We start from the raw sequence: 10,966 nt of genomic DNA, 5'->3' as shown, positions 1-10,966 counted from the left end.
ACAAATATAAACGGGACTTGGAAAAGGAGTATTCAGGTTAAATCTGTCGACAATATTTTCTGATTAATTTAATACTTTTTAAAAAACCTGACGGAGTTGACGGAGACGTGGGACACACATTTGATATGAGATATTTAATAGAAAATATAAATTAAAATTAACTGTGTATATTGTTTGCTATGTTGTTGACAATCTACTTTAATTTAGTATGTATATTTATGTGATTGTGACAGTATTAGACACTTTTTTGGCAGTTTGAAATTGTGGCCACTTGCTGGGGACAGGCTAAATACAGGCCTTTTTGGGTACAGGGCCTGCTTTTAACTAATTCAGATGGCATATGAAAACAATTATAATGAAATTAAGGGCATAATAATACACAACTGTATTACACTTAACTTTGCAAGTGCTTTTATTCTTATGAATTAATTTATTTTTTAACATAAATAAGGCTCTTATGTGTGGGACATTTTTTCCACTTTTGTCCCTCTTCTCAAGAATGAGTGAAGGGCGCTACACTTCCTCTGCTAACCTGGGGGGGCAGCGGACTGACCTCATGCTTCCTTCTATGCATGAGGAGTCCAAGCTGCTTATTTTCACCTTACAGGGGAGAGTTTCCCCGGCCGGACGTACCGCGTGGAAGAAACACGTTATTCCGACCAGTTCCTTTCCCCTCCATCGGGCCCCCCGGCTGGCCAGGGGGAGGTCGTTTAGAGACCAGGATTACTGCATGCTTTTTGTGAGGGTACCTACCCTAGGGGACACGGGGAGAACATGCAAACTCCACACAGAAAGGCCCTTTCGCCGACCCCGCCTCGGGTATGGGCACGGATGATGGTACTTCAATATATTTTGACGATATTTTATGGAATATTCTGCATTGGGTAAAATATACCTGTGTTTATTTATATGGTGTAACAAAAGGGTTAAAAAAGAACACAATCAAATGGCTAATAAATTAGGCCTATTGCTTTCAATTCAATAACAGTTGTGCTGGACAAGTTTGTTTTTGGGGGGTTTAACACTTTACAGATCAGCATGTTAAAACGTTTGACGTTTGTTAAAATGTTACCTCATTATTGTTATTATTCTCAAGTACCCCCTGTAGTACTCTGTGCACCCCTGGGGTTACCCCCAATGAGGAACAATGGGTCCTAAAAGGGAATGGGCTTTGGCATGTCCTAGGAGGGAGGAGGCTAGGGCATGTCCTAGGAGGGAGGGGGCTGCTTGGGCATGTCCTAGGAGAGGGGGCTTGGGCATGTCCTAGGTTGGAGGTGAGGCTAGGAGGGGTATATAAGGGTCAGACCACTCAGATGTGAGACACACTTCAGAGTGCTGACAACTTCTCCTGGGATCACGTCCATCAGAAGTATAGCTTCACACGGCGGGACGTTGTTTTTGAAGTTTCGTTAATTTGAACCTGCACACAGACTAAAAATACAGATTTCAAAATACGAGAACGGGATCATCAGAAAGGAACAAAAAATGGAGATGGAGATGCAGAACGAAAGCGTCTACGAGTACTATGACTACGAGGAGAACCAGACGTCGTGCGACTACTCAGAGTGGGGCCCTTCGTACTCCGTTGTCCCGTTGCTCTACGTGCTCATCTTCGCCTTGGGCCTGTCCGGAAACGGACTGGTCATCTTCACCGTGTGGAGGGCACGGCGGGGCGACAAGCGGCGGCGCACCGCCGACGTCTACATCGGCCACCTGGCCGCGGCCGACCTGACCTTCGTGCTCACGCTGCCTCTGTGGGCGGTGTACACGGCCACGGGCTACCACTGGCCCTTCGGAGTGGCCCTGTGCAAGGTCAGCAGCTACGTGGTCCACCTGAACATGTACGCCAGCGTCTACTGCCTCACCTGTATGAGCTACGACCGCTACCTGGCCATCGTACGCTCCTCCTCGAGGTGATTGGAGTTTTTGACTTTCATCTTGATTTGGGTTTTTTACTTTTTTTTTATTTTAATTTTCAATATAGAACGTTTCAAACGTTGGTTTTCTAGTTATTTTAGTTTGTTTTATGAATGAAATGAAGAAGAAAGTATAACTATAAGCACATTTTCTCTATGATTAGTTCTTTTTTCGAAAGTTTTGTAAACAAACAATCCATTTTACAGGTATTTTTTAAATATAATTTAAGTTTTTATAAAATGTGTATTAGTTCAAATTCAGTTATTTTCCTTTAGCTATACTTTTACTTAACTATAACAACCCTCTCTGTGTCCTCTTATGTCCAGCTCACAGCTTCGTACCCGGGGCCACATGAGGGCGTCCCTGACAGTGATGTGGCTCCTGTCTGCTCTACTGGCTGCGCCCACTCTCATCTTCCGCACCACCAAACACGAGGAGACGAGCAACCGGACCTCCTGCGTCATGGACTTCAGCCTGGTGGTGACGGATAAGAACAAAGAGAGCCTGCTGGTGGCCGGCCTCAGCCTCTGCTCCTCGGTCCTGGGGTTTCTCCTACCTTTCCTGGCCATGATGGCGTGCTACTGGTTCATCGGATGCACCGTCACGCGCCACTTCGACGGCCAGCTGCTGCGCAAGGAAGAGCAGCGCAAGCGGAGACTGCTGAGGACCATCACCACGCTGGTGGTGGTGTTCGCCGCCTGTTGGACTCCCTTCCACGTGCTGAAGAGTGCCGACGCTCTCTCCTACCTGAACCTGGCCCCGGACTCCTGCGCCTTCCTACGTTTCCTCCTCCTGGCTCACCCCTATGCCACCTGTCTGGCCTACGTCAACAGCTGCCTCAACCCCTTCCTGTATGCCTTCTTTGACGCGCACTTTCGCTCCCAGTGCCTGCGCCTGCTCAACCTGAAGAAGGCTTTGCATGCATGCCAGCCCCGCCATCTTGCTGTCCGGCCAAAAGACCCAGGTTCAGAGCCTGGACACAAAGTATATCAGCTGAGTACGATGGCAATGCCTTTGGTCAGTTGTCAGGACTATAAACGGAGCTAAAGTGGCATGTCCCACATCATGTGACTGAAAAGGGTAACTTGAGAATTGTGGTGTATTGGTTCAGACATTCTCCTCACAGGCTTCTGGTGGAAGCAATTCATGTTTGAGGCAAACTTCTTAAAATTCCTCAAAACAAGGGAACAATCTGCAGTATTCCTACGGTTCAGACACAGTGGGAATGTGTGTCAAATGGACCAATATGTTACTGTTGCTTATTGTGGAGATTATGCACAGTGTAGATGAGCTTGGACCTCTCGTGCCTCTTCTAGCTCTGGTGAAGAACTGTATAGTATGCTTATTGCTTGTGCTGCATGCACTTGTTTTCATGTGTAAGCACTTGATTGTTTTAATTCCAGTCTTATGGGATATATACACTTATTGGTGTTTGTGTGAATTGTTTTGCCAGTCAGCAAGAGGAGACCAAGATTGATCATGGTTGTAATGAGCAACATTGATGTGTAAATATGTGAATACACATTGTGAATGTAAAGTACTTTATGAAATTCAAATTTATGATTTGTAATAAAAAGGTGTATTAACAAACAATGAAACTTGTCCGTCTGTTGCTTATGTGTAGTCCCCAGCCAAGACTTGGGATTCGTTAGGATTTTAACGGTTCCGGATCCTTACCGGATCCCTCTTAATGGTTCCGGTTCCTAACGGTTCCCTTAACGGATCCTAATATTATTTTTTTCCCCTTTTTTTCTGACACAGATTATGTTTATATTATAACTAACCTAACCAAGTACTTAATAAACACAAATTCATTAATTCAATTATTGAAAATGCACTTTACAATTATGAGGTGGCACTATTATTTAAACTTCACCACCACCACCACCAGCTAGTCACCACAACAATATAGTTGTTGCAATTTGTACTGTATATTGCAATTCATACTGTGTATTAAATATACAGTACACATTGCAATAATTATATTGTTGTAGTGACACGTGTGTCTTTAATGTTCAGATTAATTTAATATGAATTCAAGGACCCCTTACCCTAATGGAAACAAGCCATAGTGCTTTCTTGGATTATAAAATCCTGTTAGCAGACCTTGTATTGAACTGTAGGCTAAGTTCCTGTGATTTTTTCTGCAAACAACTTTGACTTTGAAACTGTAAATTAATCAATCTATGGAGGTATATGCACCTAAACGCTCAACAGTCACACGATTAACTTAGAGCCAAATCACTGCAGATTTCTGATCGTCTGCACCTTTGTTAAATTGACGCACACAAGTACATCCGTACACACACACACACACACACACACACACACACGCTTTCTGTTTTCATAAATCACCCATAAGGGGGGCTGTATACAGCAGGGTGCAGTAGTGTGTCTGTACTAATCCACGTAACTCGAGAACCGTTCACCAAAATTAAAATTTGACACACGCGTTCCACACCACCACAGGGAGTACAGTGCCCGGCCTTGAGTCGTCCAGAACCAGCACAAAAGCTTTGATCTGTCCGGGCTCTGGACAGGGCCCAAATTTGCCAATTGTGACCAGATTACCAGATTTGACTGAGAGACTGCCATCACAAAAACGAAAATTCAAAAGAATCCAATGGCAGTCCCTCAGTCGAATTTAGTCACAATGGAGCTGGCCTGTTCTGACATCACAATAATGGGTAACACTTTAGAATAACTATCCGTTATATATATATAGTTATTAGATCATTAACTGTTAGTTAATGAGTTATTGATAATAGTTAAGCATCAATTACTATATATAATATATAGAATATATATAATAAATTGTTAATATATCCAGGGCTGCCATGTCTCACCCTTTGAGCGTGACAGTCACGCAATTTAACCCTTTACCACGCACCACGCCACACATGCCATTTCACACGCATTATAAATAACAATTTTCTCCGCGGCTCCGCCGCGTAATAACGCGCGCTCATGTGTGCGTCCTCACAAACGGTAAAATAGCCGATCTGCATGAGATCTCATGCAGCATATGCAGTAGGAGGGTAAACAGTGGACCAAATCGCCATTTTTCATGGAAGACAATATAGACCCCACAAGTTACAACAAGTTAGGTGTTTGGCGTCTCTTGCGTGATATGAGGAAGTGAAGTGGAACGGTGCCAGTAGCCCGTGCGTGCACATTATAGGGACAAAGTCGTGTGTGTGTGTGTGTGTGTGTGTGTGTGTGTGTGTGTGTGTGTGCGTGAAGTGAAGGGGGGGGGGGCGCATCGCGACTTGTTTCTGTTCAGAGAGAGAGCCCACAGATGTGTTTGAACTAAGAAAATGTAAAAAAAAGGCATTTTCCCACATTCCAGTTTTCTGACTTTTTATTTCACAACATATTCCCCAATTTCCACTGAGATTATGGGGTGAATGAATGTGGCCACTGGCCAGACCCATCTTCTCTTTCTGTCATAGTGACATTGTCCTCCATCAGATCATGTCCAAATCAGGTTATCCAATCTCCAGTAGCCTCTTCAGTTTTTTGAAGATTTTTTGAGTGGTGCAACCACTGACCACTCCCTTACGGAGCTATGTGTGTGGCTGGCTGGGTCTGAGCACTATGTGTGTGGCCTGCTGGCTGGCTGCGGGTCTGAGCATATAGATAGATAGATAGATAGATAGATAGATAGATAGATAGATAGATATCTTTTTCATTTCTACTTTAAGCATGAGGAGGCTGTCAGTGCAGGGAGAGCAGCTGGCATGGAGGTGAAGACATCAATGTTAAGGTTAAATATCAACGTTAAAACGGGACAAATCCACATTAAAAAAGGCCAATTATTTTCGCCGCTGCTCTTCGGACGGCGTCGAACGCATTAAGACACTATAGAGTCTCACTCTTGACATTTTCTGAAATATGGCAGCCCTGTATTATTATGATCTGGTTCCTTCCCTTCAATCTGGGGGACGGATTGATTGATAAGGAAGCCTAGAGCTTTGAACCTTACTGACCTTCCTTTGAACTGGGACATTAGCTGATCTACAAGCTCACAACCATAAATCAAATTTAGCTAGGCTATTGATATACAATTATTGACAGACTAACTTCAGAATAATGATTTTATTTTATTTGTAATGTTTAACTAACTAACTAACTAATTCATTCATTCATATTTAACCATGGCAGAGAACAAAACTAAAATCAAGAGTGAAGAGGTGAGTTGAGTAATGTAACTCTGAGAACAAAGGCAATGACCCCTCGACCTTACTGTTCTGTCATAATTATTCACATATTTCACACACCACTCTCACCTCTCATGGATGCTGTGATTTCTCTGCATGCATGCAACTGAATGGCCACGAGGTATCGTCAATGCACAGTAACAGAGCATAGTCCTAGCAGAGTCTGTTCAATAGTTCAGCTCTAATGTCATATAGAGCTGACATATTATATTATTATTGTCATATGTCATATTATAATGTCAATTTGAGTTGCTATAGATGTGTTTGTGTTAACTGAACCTTCAGAACTAAGACAATTCATGGAATATGAGTATGACAACCTCAAATAATGAACTCGTGTCCTTGCGCTCCCTCCATCACCTACTTCTCTGGGTTGTTCTAAAATTCTTTTCTAAGATTTCTCTATGTTCCCTGGAGCGCTATTGGCCCATCTAATATCGCTTGGAGTGCGCCCAGTTGGCCAGTTCTGCTGTCTGTCAGTCTCCTGTCTGACAGCTGACAGCAGGGCACCGCCCCCTCTCTCAGATTCAAGACAGCAACGGCGGCCATCTTGCTCTGTTGTTCAGTGCTAGTGTAGGTATTTATTCATATTTTTTTAATAAATCATACAAGGTGTTTGAAAAATATTGAAAGGCAGCAGGACTTCAACCAGGGGCCAATAAGGGATCGATTTAAATTTGGAACATTTTTGTCCATTTTTGGCAAAGTTATGGATGGTTATGGACCTATAGCATCGGCTAGCATGATAGCCTTTTTCCCCATCCATCTACCTCAGAGAGACAGACAGTGGAATATTTAATATTTTTTATTAAATCGTACAAGGTGTTTGGAAAATATTTAAAGGCACCTTGTCTTCAACCAGGTCCCACCAAGGAATCGATTTTAATTTGGAACATTTTTGTCCATTTTTGGCAAAGTTATGGATGGTTATGGACCTATAGCATCGGCTAGCATGATAGCCTTTTTCCCCATCCATCTACCTCAGAGAGACAGACAGTGGAATATTTAATATTTTTTATTAAATCGTACAAGGTGTTTGGAAAATAGTTAAAGGCACCTTGTCTTCAACCAGGTCCCACCAAGGAATCGATTTTAATTTGGAAGAATTTTGGTTCATTTTGGCATAGTTATGGATAGTTATGAGCTGTTAGCACCTGCTAGCATGATATCCATCCATGTAGCTCGAGGGACATACAGTGGAATATTTCATATTATTTTATTAAATCCTATAAGGTGTTTGGAAATTATTGAAAGGCAGCAGGGCTACAACCAGGTCCCACCAAGGTATCTGTTTTAATTTTGAAGATCTTTGGTTCATTTTGGCATATATATGGACATTGTAAAATATTGTAATACTGTGCTGTGCTCATTGTAGATTGGCTATTTTAGTGTTTTTATTGTTTCATTTTAACAACTGTCTAGGGGCATATTCACATGCAAACACAAGCAATGGTATAGTACTATAGCCAGCTTTTGCTGGACTATATGGGGTGCGATTCCCTGCATTGCTAATAACCTGCTGTGATATACCCATTTATTTTATCCACTGTATTGTCATAGCCAAAATTAATTAATTCATATTTAACCATGACAAAACAAAGCAAATCAGTCAGGACAAGAGTGAAGAGGTGAGTTGAGTAATGTAACTCTGAGAACAAAGACCCCTCAACCTTACTGTCATATTCAGTAAGGTAGTCAGGGCCTGGTTCATCAGGCTTGCCTTTTAACCCTCTATTACAGTTTGATTTATCCTTATCTCATTTATTGCAATACTGTTTGGGCAAGTACTTATCCATCCAATCTACAAAAAATATTAATTATTCAAAAGAAATTTGTAAGAATTGCTACCTCTTCTCACTATTTGGCTCCATCTGCTCCTTTGTTTAAAAATCTAAATGTACTGTCTATCTATGACATTAACATTGTACAATCCTGTTCTTTCATATATAAATGCACTTACCTTCCAAATGTGCTTCCTACAACTTTCAAAGAATATTTTAAGACCAACTCTCAGGTTCATGATTATAATACTAGACAATCTGACAATATTCATCCTCCCTTCAGCCGTACCACTCTTAGCCAGTTCTCCATAAAAGTCAGAGGTTCTTTACTCTGGAATTCACACATACTTATTGCCAACTCCGCATCTTCACTCTGTAACTTTAAACATAGATTGAGGGCCAGCCTCTTGAAGTTACCCTCTCCAATTTAACATAATGTAGCGCATACACGCACGCACGCACACACACACACACTTCACAAGTGTAAATAATGTATTTCTTGTTTTTGTTTTTGTTATTTTCCATACCTATGTTTGATTACTTTGTCTTAATATTTGTATATTACTATTTGTTTAAATTGTATATTAACTTTGGTGAGAACCACTTATAAGCCCTCCCTGGGTTTCTTTTCTCACCTGCACACACCTGTACTGTTTTTATTGTGCGAAATAAACTAAACTAAACTAAGTCATATTCACATATTTCTCACACTCTCATGGATGCTGTGTGATTTTTTCTGCATGCATGCAACTGAATGGCCACTAGGTGGCGTCAAGGCACAGTAACAGAGCATAGTCCTAGCAGAGTCTGTTCAATAGTTCAGCTCTAATGTCATATTAGAGCTGACATATTATATTATTATTGTCATATGTCATATTATAATGTCAATTTGAGTTGCTGAACCTTCAGAACTAAGACCATTCATGGAATATGAGTAATATAGGTATAACAACCTCAAACAATGAACTGGGTTCTGTGTGCAATGGCAGATGAGTTTTAATATCAGCTTTCCTACTCTGTCCTGATTTGCTGTGTTTTGTTCTCTTTGGACAACTCCCTAAACCACTGAGCAATACTGGGTTTGCCTATCTTTTCCCACGAAAAGCCTATAGCCCTTTTGGCTTGGAGTAAACATAAATCCAGAAATCTTTGTTCGCTAATCTGAATCTTATGGCCAGGTGGGTAAAGACCTAATAGAAACAGTTTTGGGTCAAGCTCAATATCTATCGACAATATCTTCTGAATCTCCCTCCTCACTTCTTCCCAGAATTCTTTCACTCATGGACATGCCCACAGACAATGGAAAAGTGTACCTTTGTCTTTACCACATCTGATACAAGCATCTGGAATATCTGCACTACATTTATTTAATTTCTCTGGAGTGATATAGACCCTCATCCGCCAATTATATTGAAACAGTTTTAACCGAGTGTTACCCGTCTGGGATTGAGCATACAGGCTGAGCTCCACTCTTCCAATGTCAATTCCTCTTGTAGATCAGCATTCCATGCATTATATTTGGATTCAGAGGATTCAGGAGAGAATTCTACTAACGTAGAGTATAAATCAGAAATGATGCCCCTATTAAAGGGGTTTCTGATAAATTATTTTTCTATTATTGACAGGGGAGGGAGTGTCAGAGAATTAACCTGTTGAAAATCAATATTTTGAAGTTAGTCATTGTCTGTCTGTCAATAATTGTATATCAATAGCCTATCTAAATCTGATTTATGGTTGTGAGCTTGTAGATCAGCTATAATGTCCCAGTTCAAAGGTGAGTAAGGTTCAAAGCTCTAGGCTTCCTTATCAATGAATCTGTCCCCCTGATTAATTAATTAATTAATGGGTATCACAGCAGGTTATTAGCAATGCAGGGAATCGCACCCCGTAGAGTCCAGCAGAAGCTGGCTATAGTACTATACCATTGCTGTTTGTGCATGCTTTGTGACACCCAGTTCATTGCATGTGAATAGGCCTAGACAGTTGTTAAAAGGAAACAACAATAAAGAATTAACCTGGGATATAACATTTAACCAACCCCATATACATTAACTATATGAAATGAGCAGATCTACAAGCTCACAACATGCTTTTTAAAAACATGCTATTGTGTATTGTTCTCAATTTTGAGTAAAACACACGGAAACCGCTCGGCGCACGGCTTTTTCTTTCAGGGTCACCTCGGGTCACCTCGGGCCAGGGTCACCTCAGGACACCGTGGGCGGGCATATAGACAAAAATGCAGTCGGAGGCGCCTCCCACGTTCTGGGAAGGCGCCTCCCACGTTCTGGGAGGCGGGTCGAGAGGGGAATAGGAACGCAACAACTAAGATAGGAACGCGGAGGCTGTGCGTTCCACTTTTCGGGCCTTCGGGCCCGCCACGGGCGGACGGGGCGACGCCGGGGCACGCCGGCGCATATCTCGGCTCCGGGAGCCCCGGGGACCGGGCCGGACCAAAATTCTTTTCCGCGCGGCCCCCTTCGGGGGCCGCACGGGGCCAAGGGCCAAAAACTCAAAGAACGGAAGGGGTCCTCAATTTTAGCAGAAAACCAATCTACTCTGTATCGTTCCAATTTTAGAAAAAAACAAATTACTGTTTTGTTCCAATTTTAGCAGAAAACCAATCTACCCTGTATCGTTCCAATTTTAGAAAAAAACAAATTACTGTATTGTTCCAATTTTAGCAGAAAACCAATCTACTCTGTATCGTTCCAATTTTTGAAAAAAACAAATTACTGTATTGTTCCAATTTTAGGAAACAAACTAATCTACTCTGTATCGTTCCAATTTTAGAAAAAACGAATTACTGTTTCGTTCCAATTTTAGCAGAAAACCAATCTACTCTGTATCGTTCCAATTTTAGAAAAAAACAAATTACTGTTTCGTTCCAATTTTAGGAAACAAACTAATCTACTCTGTATCGTTCCAATTTTAGAAAAACCGAATTACTGTTTCGTTCCAATTTTAGCAGAAAACCAATCTACTCTGTATCGTTCCAATTTTAGAAAAAAACGAATTACTGTTTCGTTCCAATTTTAGCAGAAAACC

The 10,966-nt window shown here is 41.6% G+C and overlaps 1 pseudogene across 1 annotated transcript; it reads left to right on the top strand.

Moving 5' to 3' along the window:
* Positions 1 to 1,491: 1,491 nt before the first annotated feature.
* On the top strand, positions 1,492 to 2,914 carry LOC308322918 (apelin receptor B-like; annotated as a pseudogene). Its single transcript has 2 exons — positions 1,492 to 1,913; positions 2,244 to 2,914. The product of its transcript is annotated as an apelin receptor B-like (transcript).
* The last annotated feature ends 8,052 nt before the right edge of the window (positions 2,915 to 10,966 follow it).

This window comes from Protomyctophum bolini (assembly GCF_963924005.1).
Source record: "Protomyctophum bolini genome assembly, chromosome: 10".
Taxonomy (NCBI): domain Eukaryota; kingdom Metazoa; phylum Chordata; class Actinopteri; order Myctophiformes; family Myctophidae; genus Protomyctophum; species Protomyctophum bolini.
Note: the sequence above shows the minus strand (reverse complement) of the source record. Positions and strands in the feature narration are given on the sequence as shown.